At 37.1% G+C, this 12,331-nt stretch overlaps 1 long non-coding RNA gene across 1 annotated transcript; it reads left to right on the top strand.

Moving 5' to 3' along the window:
• Window positions 1–7,070: 7,070 nt before the first annotated feature.
• LOC120925063 lies at window positions 7,071–11,933 on the top strand. The gene is made up of 6 exons (XR_005746538.1): window positions 7,071–7,250; window positions 7,413–7,601; window positions 7,742–8,187; window positions 9,160–9,551; window positions 9,669–9,734; window positions 11,845–11,933. It is a non-coding gene; the product is annotated as an uncharacterized LOC120925063 (long non-coding RNA).
• Window positions 11,934–12,331: the final 398 nt, after the last annotated feature.

Here is a 12,331-nt window from a genome sequence, read left to right as displayed (position 1 = left end):
ACAAAAGAAGGAAGGAAAAAGAAAAAATCAGTCAAGGAGAAAATATTTCCTCAATATTGACAGATAAATGAATAAGATGACACAAAGTCTGCAAGTGGCAACAAAGTGTCACAGCCAGGCTATTGTCAGCACTGAATTAAAGATGAAAGGAAAGAGTATATAATGAAAGAAATAATGGGAAATAATCTGTGGATGGGAACATACCTGTGACCTGCTATTGCCTCAGTAAGCCGAGGAATGATTCCTCTGACAGAGCTCACGCTGATGGATCAGCTGTGCGGCTCCCTAATATGCTGCCCGCAATCAGAGTGAGATGATGTTCATCTGGGTAGGGGGCAGCACAGCACTCTGCAGTGGGCGTGGATATCGCGGCTGGTGTCATAGGGATTCCCCAAGGGAACCACATAAACCACGCCTGCGCAAAAGAGAAACATCCCTCTAGGAGATGCTAAATCAGGCGCGCTTGCTCGGAGGGGAGGAAACATGCACCGGCGTCAGAAATGACGCATCAGTGCCTACCCAATGGGTGCCGTCGGAAAGCGGACCCGCACTGTCACTCGAGCCTCCGCTCGTGTTCAGCCCAGCATAAGCTGCACTGGTGCGCCCAGAGTGGCTTGACAGATGAAATCGGGCTGAATAGTGTCCGACATATACAGGCAATGAGCTGAAATGCAAGGGATCGGTTCTGGTGGTATGAGAGCATGAAAAACATATTCATCCATGACAGGCAAATATATAGAGAGAAAAAAAAAAGGAAAAAGAAAAGAAAAAAAGAGAGAGAACGAACAAAGGAAAAAAAAATAAAAATAAATAATAAATGAATGAATGAAGACAATGATGTAAATGAAAATGGATGAGAAACAAGACATAATAATTAATAATAATTCATTAATAATTAAGAAAAAATGAATGATAATAAAAAAATAAATGATGAAAAAATAATAAAAAAATAATAATAAAAAAAAGGGAAAAATAACAGAGAAGAAAAAAAGGAAGAATAATGAAACAAGGGGTATAGAGGACCTTAAAACCACACAGGTGTTTGATGTTTTTTTTGAACAGTATTTTTAGAAAATGAAAAATTGTATTATTAATTTGCACAGCCCACTGTTCCAAAGATCCGTCAAATGCCAGTGTGGTGTGAATTCTCACTGCACCCCTTATAAAATTCCATGAGGAGTGTAGTTTCCAAAATTGGGTCACATGTGAGGGTGTCCACTGTTCTGGCACCACGGGGGGCTTTGTAAATGCAATTGCATATGGCCAAATTCACTTTCCAAAAGCTCAATGGCACTCCCTCTGTTCTGAGCATTGTAGTTCGCCCTTTAGTGCACTTGACGTCCACTTATTGGGTATTTCCTTACTCAGAACAGATGGGGTAACACATTTTTTGGGGTATTTTCCGCTATTACCCCTTGTAAAACTGTAAAACTTTGTTTAGGGGTGTATCATAGGGCCCCCGGGCAAAATATTATCACGGGGCCCCTGTGTGACCACCCTTATGTAAGTCACACCCATACAGATGCTCCACCCATATATAATAAAGAAAATATAGGAAAAACAATTAAATCTTAAAGGGTCACTAAAGGAAAAAAATTTTTTTGCTGAAATGACTGTTTACAGGGTATAGAGACATAAAAGTTAACTGATTCCTTTTAAAAATGATTAAAAACTCGAATTTAATCTATCATATAATGTGCCTCTAGTTTCACGTTCGGTTTTAAAGGTACATACATGAATTTCCGGGTGAGAGGTGAGTCGGGAAGACTCACAGAACAAAAACAACAAATCCAGGGCAGTGTTTTGTTTTTAAAATGAATCTGATTGGTTCTGAGGAGTTTTAGACACACAGTAATGACAGCTTAGACCACCGTGAAAATCTCCCAGTACCATGGTTATAAGGAAACAGGCAACCAGGAAGTGTGGAGATCACAGCAGAATTACAGCTACTTCAAAGCAAAAACGAACAACGAGGACATGAAACCAGGACTGCAGTAAGGTAAAGGAAGCTATTTAGCTAAAAAAATGTTTTTCTTTAGTGACCCTTTAAGGAAACAGCCCATTTTTGTCTTAAGGACACAGACAATTTATGTTGTTCCAGTTTTTGTGCATCATTTCATACTTTTATTTAATTTTCTGTAATTTGCCATGAATGCTGGATGCTGCAGTTAGTTACTTATTTACTACAACTCCAAACATGCCCTGATAGAGCATATGGTTCTTCAGCTGCCCCAAACCAAAACTACAACTCCAATCATGTTGCAACATAATCTAAATTGAACTACTATATAGTGCAAGATGCTTGCAGTTGTAGTTTTGATCAGCTAAAGTATAAGCCCATATACGGTATATATGGTATAAGGGCATGCTAGGAGTTGTAGCTAGTAACTTCAACTGTAAGCATTCCTAGATCTAGCCTATAGCTCAGAGTCAGTGCCAAAACTATTACTGCAAGCATGTAGCACTATAACCTTTATTATACTATTATATAGTGCAACATGCTTAAAGCGGTGGTTCACCCTCAGTGACACGATTTTACCATCGAGACAGGCATTGTAGCGCGAGCTACAGTATGCCTGTCCCGATTTTTTTACCCCCGTACTCACTGTGTACTCGTACATTATAGATTTCGGCTCCCGCGGGGAATGGGCGTGCCTATGGAGAGGGAGGATGATTGACGGCCGGCCCTGGCACGTCACTCTCCCCGAAGACAGCCGGAGTAGGTCTCGGCTCTTCACGGCGCCTGCGCACAGGCTATGCGCAGGCGCCGTGAAGAGCCAAGCCTATTTCGGCTATTTCCGGAGAAGCGTGACGCGCCAGAGCCGGCCGTCAATCATCCTCCGTCTCCATAGGCACGCCCATTCCCCGAGGGGAGTCGGTATCTTCGATGTACGAGTACACGGTGAGTACGGGGATAAAAAAATCGGGACAGGCATACTGTAGCTCGCGCTACAATGCCTGGTTTTTTGGGTTTATAGGGTGAACCCCCGCTTTAACGTTGTAGTTATGGTTAAGCTGCAGAACCATAGTCTGAATCAGGGCAAGCTGGGCCTTAATAATTCTAACAACCAGCATTCCCCCCTCCCCAAGTAATTTTCAAGCCTGTTGTGATTGATGGATGCAATAATCAAAAGTACCATTTTGAAATTTAACACACAGGGCTAAAGTTGTTTTTAATATGTTAAAATACAGCTCACAGTATCACCTAATTAGTGGTAAGGATATGCTAGGAGTTGTGGTTTTACCCATCATCACTGCAGAATTTACATGTGACTACAGCTCTGATGGGACATAGTGAGTAGAATACACCATGATAAGTGACTACAGCTCTGATAGGACATGGGGATGAGAATTTACTATGATATAAGTGACTCACAATTCTTGATGTGTTCTCTATAGCCTAATAGGGTACATACAACCGTGACTGGTTCAAGGTAAATCTTCTCCGTGTAGAACTTGATGGCCAGATGGCTCCATACTCTGTTGGCGGATGCTGACCCTCTATATGAAAATTTTAAGGTGTATTTCAGGCAAATTCCCATACAGTTAATATGGGAATTTGCTCCTTCCATGGACAGCTCTGAGACATGACATCATCATATAGCAGTTAGAAAGAAAAGAACAACTCAACTTCAGCAGCTATTAACTATTGGAAGGATTTTGAATTTTTAATATAAATAATTTACTGATATGTTTAACTTTCTTTAGCCAGTTGATTTATAAAAAAAAATTGTTATTGCCTGGAATACCCCTTTAATATAATGCTGCCAGACGCTGTATCCTCTGAATTCAAACTGTCACACACTGTATCATATTAGATATAATCTTCCCTAGGCACAATGTATGTAACTATTCATATCAAAAAATTAATTTTTACTTTCATATTTTTAGGATTTGATTTCATCTATATCAGTGTCTTGTATTTCAGATATTTCAAGTCGGTGAGTAAAATCTGTATTTTTTTTTACATGTTTGTAAGTTTATTAACATACATAACATTTTAGGGTTAAGTATTAACATACATTACACTGTTTTTATTTATATTAATCTTGTTATAAAATTTTTTATTTTTTTTATATTTGTATGATAATTATTTAGGTAGAGCTGATGTTTAAAATTGCATTCCCAGAGTTATGGATGGCTTTCAAAGATTGAAATATGAATAACATAAAATGTGCATTTCCATATTATAGACATGGAGGAGACATATGAACATATCTACAAATTCCTCACCACTGGTGAAACACCATCCGGATTCAACCCTGCACAGAAATTCAACCTTAAACGGTCCTGTGCCAGATTTTCTCTGAAGGGTGACTATCTAAAACCGTTAATATATTACTGTTTTTTGAACATGGCTTTAAATAAATTGATTTTTCATTATTGTATGTTTTATTCCAGATGGCGAGGTCTACTTTGGGACAAAAAAGCTTGTTAAATCAAAGGATGAAGCCTTCGCCTTATTCAAAGAGGTACATGCATTACCCATAGGTGGTCATTCTGATATTAAAAAAACTATTTATACTCTCTCCAACAGGTGGTATTGGAAGAGAATGACAATAGATGTAACAAACTGGGTATGTATTAATGATTTAAATATTTTGTACAGAATTAAATGTGTATTGGTAGTGTCAGGGAAGGATTTCCTGTCTCAAAACAGGTATGGCTTGCAGTGATCCACTGGTATGATCTGTTGAAATAAGCAGAGACACACAAACACACACTCACACACAGCTTCTGTTGGGCTGGAGCTGAAGCACAAAAGCAGGCAGACACAGGAGAAGCAGTAGAGTAAATGAAGGCAGAGCAGAACAGACAGACACACACACAGGGAATGCAGCAGGAAAATGAGGGAAGAGAGGGAGGCGGTCCCCTCATCTTAGATGTATTCACCTTGTGACATCACAGAATACACACCCATCGATCCCTCCCAATAACCCTCGACCCCACCCATTTACCCTCCCATCTTGTAAGCACATGGCAAAATCCTATTGTTCAACCCTAATCATAGGGGTCTCTTGATGAGAACTGCAAGGGTATAATGAGGTGGGCTGGGAAAGGGGCTTGTCCAGAAAAAGGCTCAAGGATAACAAGGTCCTCTGTTAGAAGTAGTCCAGCAAATCGTCCATTTAGAAATCCATACACAGGAAGCAGGCATGTTGCCTTATAAGGGTATAAAACAGTCCAATCAGATGAAAACACGATGGAGAGAGAAGATTCATAACAGTCCTTCCTGTAAGGGGGGGAAGGCAGGAGCCAACTTCCTATTGAAACTCATCCAGGAATACAGTCCTTTCATTCCAAAACTGTGTTCACATATCATTTCTAATATAAACTTTTTTCAAGGAAAATAAACCCTTGTTGTGATACATATATTTCACACATGCATATATATATATTTATATATAAAAAGGTATCAAAAAGAATATGAAAAATAATACTAAACATTATTAATAATTCTAATAGAAAAATTAGCTCAGCTTATCAAATAGGCATTATTACAGAAATCTATCACAGTAGTAATATAATTTTTTCACACAGATTATGGAATGCGAGAAGTGCCAAAAGCTTGGAAGGCCCCTCATTTGTACGCAACCGTTACAGTGCATTAAGGTAAACTTATCATACACCTAAACCCAATGTGCATATCTAACTTATGTGCACATAGTTAATCCATGTGTGCTATGAACAGTACTGTACATAGTATTCCATGTGTGGTCTGACTAGTGATTTGTACAGTGGTAGAATAATTTAATTGCCATGGGCATCCATGCCCCTATTGATGCCCCCATGATTTTATTTTGTTTGTCAGCAGCTGCCTGACACTGGTCACTACAGCTAAATTTACTGTCCTTTTCCATGTCCTTTTCCATGTCAGTCGTACCAATTGTTCTCCCATTTAGTACATAATACCAGCCTTGATTATTTATCCCCATTTTTGCATAACCTTACATGTATCCGTGTTGAACCTCATCTGCCAGATCCCAGACCAAACCTCCAACCTATCCAGATCCATTTGTAACAGTGCACTGTCCTCTATTGTGTTAACCATTTTACAGAGTTTAGTTTCATCATCAAAGATTGCAACTTCAATATTTAACACCTCTACAATGTCATTAATTAGTATATTAAATAGAATACGACCCAAGACTCACTCCTGATGTACCCCACTGGTAACAGTCACCCTATAAATACCATAATTAACCACCCTCCGTTTACCAACCTACGTACACACATTCTCCCCCAGCCCAATCCTTCTCATTCTATGTACTCACCTATAATGTTGCAACGTATCTAATGCTTTGTAAAAATCCAGATGTATAAAATTAATAGCAGTAACATAAATTATACAATATAGTTGCATGATGTTGCGCACTCCGCTTATCAAAGCTATTTGTAAGTGTACTTTAGCAAGATAAGTTAAGAATGCCTCTTTAGTGTTGGCAATACCAGCTTTTTCATGTGTATTTTTTAAGGTGTGTGTGTGTTTGTGTGCAGTATGGTAGGAAATGATTATTTACGTAGACTTTATTAAAATATTTTCCAAATTATTTTTTCAAATCACATTAGGTGTCTGCAGTCTGGGAACTTGTAGGCATCGACTTGATAGCCTTCCACCGTTTTGGTTAAAGGTCCTATCAGTACATTTTCACAGCAACTGTTTTTTTTCGAAATGGGTTGAAGCCTATCCGATGAAGACGAAATCTGCTCCAGAGGTGGCACGGCACATCTGTTCCCTGATCTATCGCCATGGTTGCCCCAAGAGGATTCTTTCGGACCAGGGTAGAGAGTTTGTCAACCAAGTAAGTATTCTAAAAATAATAATATGAAACAAATAATGTAAATAAAAATGTTATCTCTACTAATTTTTTATTTTATTTTTATTTTTTTATAGCTCAACAATGGGATCTGCTCAATCCTGGGAGTAGAACGTAGTGTTACTGCTGCCTACCACCCTCAAACCAACGGACTTGATGAAAAAAACAATCAAAACATTAAGAGGTAAGTTTTTTCCTGTGTTTTTTATAAACTTAATGTCTAGTTTGATACTCAAAAAAAAATGTGTTTGTTTTTATTACAGGGCACTTGGGAAGCTTGTAAATGACAGGCAGAATAACTGGGACATCTATCTTGATGCAACATTATTCGCCTTGAGATCAAAGATGCAGTTAACAACAAAGTACTCTCCGTTCCTACTTATGTACGGGAGGGAAGCAATTTTTCCGTCTGAGGTTCCACTTGATCTGCCAGTGAGTATCAGATAAATTAAAGCAAAATATTACCTATTGCCCATAGTCTGTGTAATAATTTAGTCCTTCTTCCACATCTTACATTTTCATTAATACAATGCAAGGTTTAAATTATTATTATTTTTTTTTTTTTATTCATTGTGCTATATTTTTTTTTTTCAGCTTTCGAACATCATTCTTCCCACTGAGGACAGCTATGATAAATTTGTGGAAGAAAAGAAAGATGCCCAAGTGTTGTTGCACGAAGCCACTAAGGCCAATATAGAGAAGGCCCAAACAAAGCAAAAGGAGGCTCACGCTAAGAAAGTGCTAAAAAAATATAAAAATGTAACTTTCAATGTTGGTGATGAGGTTAGTAAAAAATAATAATTTTTATGTTTAAGTAAAATATAAGAGGAACACACCAACATTCCAACCAGTGTTAAATTGTAAACAATGTCAGTATGCCCTAATTATATATCTAACACAGATTTTCCATACTACTTTAACAGGTCCTTCTCTATAACATGAGAAAGCGTGGCAGACAAGGAGGAAGGATGGAGCCGGACTTCACGGGGCCTTATACCATCCAGGAGGTGATTGGAAAAATTGTAAAGTTAGCGACTTCTGATGGGAAGACTTTAAAAAAAAAATAAGCTTGAACCACATAAAACCATATCGAAGGAGCTTCAATACTTCAGCCCTCGTGGTCAAAAAAGAAGCAAAGTCCCCTGAGAAGATCGATGACAGTCCACCCTGCCCTAAGAAGATCGAGGACAGTCCACCATGGCCTGAGAAGATCGAGGACAGTCCACCATGGCCTGAGAAGATCAACTACAGTCCACCCTGCACAGAGAAGATTGAGGACAATCCACCCTGGCCTGAGAAGATCGAGGACAGTCCACCCAGCCAAAAACATTGTGTCTCTATCATCGATTTCATTAACGATACTATGGAGGTACAATATATTAATTTTTGTCAAAAATGATGTTCTCTCTCTCTCTCTCTGTCTTTGACTCTCTCCCCCTCTCTCTCTCCCCCTCTCCCTCATGTCTCTCTGTCGCTGTTTGTTATATATATATATATATATATACATATATATAACAATATTTTTTTTAATAATTTACTATTTTTTGTTTAATTAATACAATACAGTTTATTTTAGCATAAAGTACGATTTAGTCTTCACAATGTCAATCAGACATTATAAAAAAAGCTTGTTTAAAAAAAAAAAAGTTAAAACTTACATATTAAGTGAACTGTTCTAATTTTTGATTTTGTTGTAACTTAAAGGTGTATTCAGCTTTGAATTCCAAACAAAGCATGGAAGAAAGAGGTAGCGATTAGTCGGTATTTAAGGTTACAAGTTTGACCATGTTGGTCATTTGTTTAGCCATGCCCTGTTGGCTGGCTATTTAGACGTTGCCACTGCTTGGCAGAATTTTTTTTTAATTTTTTTTTACTCCAACATTTATTTTGCAAGTTGGGTCATTTGTTTTGCCGTGCCCTGTTGGCTGGCCATTGTTAGACGTTGCCACCGTTTGGCATAATGCTCTATTTTATCTTAGTTTTTCAGTTGTTTTGTCTGAAAACAGTGTAACTCCAACAATGATGTTGTAGTAGGTTATCTGATGTAACATTCTTTAAAAAAAAAATAAAATAATGGTATCTAATGTAAACAAAAAATTTACATAGAACTCACTATGGGACTTCTAAAGAAAATCTTACAAACTGATCTTTCCAATCCCTAGTCACATCCTCATTTAGCTTCAATCTCAAGTTATCCTGCCACTACACCATCATTGAAAGGAGCCTGTATTAGGTTGAGTTCAGAAAGGTACAATAACATACATGGATTTTAATGTTGATTTGTTTTTCTCTTCCACCCCCCACCCCCCTCCCCATCTATTAAAAATGTAATAATAAAAAGTTCAAACGCTGTGGAATTCAGAAGATCAGGACTCCGAGGAACCAGTGGTGGGGCCATACAAACTGTATGTGTCGTCTTTTAAAACTCTGCATGGGACAGAGTGGCTTTCTGATGAGGTAAGGGATTAACACTAATTAATAGAAATGAGTTAAATATATTTAATAGTAATATTTTAATAAATATTTTATTTTACAGGTCATTGATGCATACATATGGCATGTAATTGCACATTATCGAGTAAGTGTAACGTGCTTGTATGTTTAATTTATATGTTCATTGCACTATAATAAAGTATTCTCACTTTAATTTGTTTCAAACAGCTACCGATTCACCAGATATGCGCCAGTGCTGCTACGTCCTTATTTATTGGTGACATTTCAAGACTTGGAAAGGTTAGTTGTCTGTTCTGTCCTAATTTTATATATTTTAATGATTAAAAAACTTTCTCTTTGGTTAAGTTAAAGAAATGCCTAAGTTATTATATATTATTATTTATTGTTTTTAAACAGATGCCATTTCCAGAGGAGGATATGTGGATTTGCCCATTTAACCATAAGAGTCATTGGATTTTGATGGTAGATTATTTATTTCAATATTTAATATATGTCATGCAATGGCAACATATTGGTATAATACAAACTGATACTGATGCAGCACCTATAATTTGGCTGCATCTTAACCACTTCCAGACCTGCGCACGACGATGTACGTCCTGTTTTTAAAGATTGATATCTCGGTAACGGCAGCAGCTGCTGCCACAACCGAGGTATCGATCTTTAGGGTGCGCGGTCTGGAATCCGATAATGGCGGTCTCCGCGGCGGATTCGCCGCGAGATCGCCGTTATCGGTGGAGGGCCCCCCCCCCTCCCGCCGCTCTCCTGCGCCCTCCGCCGCTTACCGTAGCCGTCTGTAGCGGCGGAGGCGATCGGGTGCTGTCGGCTGGTGAGCGGGGACGAGACTGAAGGAAAAATCTCCTTCGCCCGTCCCCATAGCTCGGCTGGGCGGAAGTGACGTCAAAACGTCAGTCCCGCCCAGCCTCTTAAAGAGACACATTTTTTTTTTTGGTCATTTGAAAAAATTACATTTTTTTTTTATTTTTTATTTTTTGCATTTAAGCCCAAATATGAGATCTGAGGTCTTTTTGACCCCAGATCTCATATTTAAGAGGACCTGTCATGCTTTTTTCTATTACAAGGGATGTTTACATTCCTTGTAATAGGAATAAAAGTGATCAAATTATATATTTTTTTTTTCAGTGTAAAAAATAATAAAATAAATAAAAAGAAATAAGAAAACAAAACATTTTTTTTTTTAAAGCGCCCCGTCCCGACGAGCTCGCGCGCAGAAGTGAACGCATACGCGAGTAGCGCCCGCATATGAAAACGGTGTTCAAATCACACAAGTGAGGTATCGCCGCGATCGTTAGAGCGAGAGCAATAATTATAGCCCTAGAGCTACTCTGTAGCTCAAAAAATGCAATCTCTAGAATTTTTTAAACATCGCCTATCGAGATTTTTAAGGGTAAAAGTTTGACGCCATGCCACGAGCGGGCGCAATTTTTAAGCGTGACATGTTGGGCATCATTTTACTCGGCGTAACATTATCTTTCACAATATATAGACAAATTGGGCCAAATTTATTGTTGTCTTATTTTTTAATTCAAAAAAGTGAATTTTTTCCAAAAAAAGTGCGCTTGTAAGACCGCTGCGCAAATACGGTGTGACAAAAAGTATTGGAATGACCACTATTTTATTCTCTAGGGTGTTAGAAAAAAAAATATATAATGTTTGGGGGTTTTAAGTAATTTTCTAGCAGAAAAAAATGTTTTAGTCTTGCAAACACCAAATCTGAAAAACACCTAAGGTCTGGAAGTGGTTAAAGTTCAACAATCAGATGCTATGGTCTATTTTAAAGGGTTATTACAGGCAAAACATTTTTTTTAGATATCAAGTTGCTCCAGAATATAAATTTAAAAAAATAAATCGTAATCCTTCCAATAGTTATCTGTGTTATTAAAATTGTTATTTTCTGTCTAACGGCTCTGTGATGATGTAACGTCTCGGAGCTGTCCATGGTAGGAGCAAATCCCCATAGCAAACCTATCCTGCACTGGACAGTTCCTAAGTTAGACTGAACCTAACAAGTTCACTTAAGCAGCTTATAACTTTTGAAAGGACTAAGATTTTTTAATAGAAGTAATTTACAAATCTGTTTAGATTTCTTAAGACAGTTCATATATATATTTATATATATTTTACTGGAATAAACCTTTGAGACATTTCTAGCAGTCTTCCAGAGGAGATGAAAGACATAATCTATTATAGTACAAGAAATGTTAAAAAAAGTTTTGAATTAAATGTGCAGCTATGAGGTATTATTGTAAAATGTAAACAGGTTCAAGTAGTAAAGATGTATTATTAGGGAATAGATCCTTGCATATCTGGCGCAAGGAGGATTAACTACTTTCTCTGCTCCTATGTGTTTTACTTAAACAACATGACCACTCTCACCTGTTCACATGACTGGGGGGGGGGGGGGGGGATTGGTTGCCTACACAATGTTTATTCAAATTACTTTCATGTTGTATAAGTGTAAAATAGAAAAACAGTACAATTAATAACTTATTCATATGTATAATTTAGATTTCATGGGCAAAGTTGTGTAATTGTTAATATAATATTTCAGATCGTAAGGAAGTCACAAAAGGAGCTCCTACTGATGGATCCACTCGGCAATGAAGATTACTATGCGTCAATCCTTAAACCAAACTGGGGGAAAAATAAATAAATAAATAAAAAAAAAAAAATATATAGAGAGAGTGAGAGATATTATAGCTATCAGTTTATCTATCTATCTATATATATATATATATATATATATATATATATATATATATATATATATATATATATATATATATATATTTTATTAATATTATATTTTTTATTTTCAATAATCAGAAAAATAAAGTTTCATATATATAATATATTATTATTTTTTATATTTTAAAGTGTATTCTTGGGTGATTATGCCAAGCAGGAAGAGGAAAACCAGTGGGAAATTAAGAAGATGAAGCACAAGAAGCAGAAGGATTCTAGTAGCTGCGGCGTTTTGATATTGATGGTAGAAAACATTATAATTATTTTTTTATGATTTTATTTTTATTTATTTT

Source organism: Rana temporaria, chromosome 1, assembly GCF_905171775.1.
Source record: "Rana temporaria chromosome 1, aRanTem1.1, whole genome shotgun sequence".
Taxonomy (NCBI): Eukaryota; Metazoa; Chordata; class Amphibia; order Anura; family Ranidae; genus Rana; species Rana temporaria.
The sequence above is the reverse complement of the archived record's forward strand: the minus strand, read 5'-3'. Positions and strand labels throughout refer to the sequence as shown.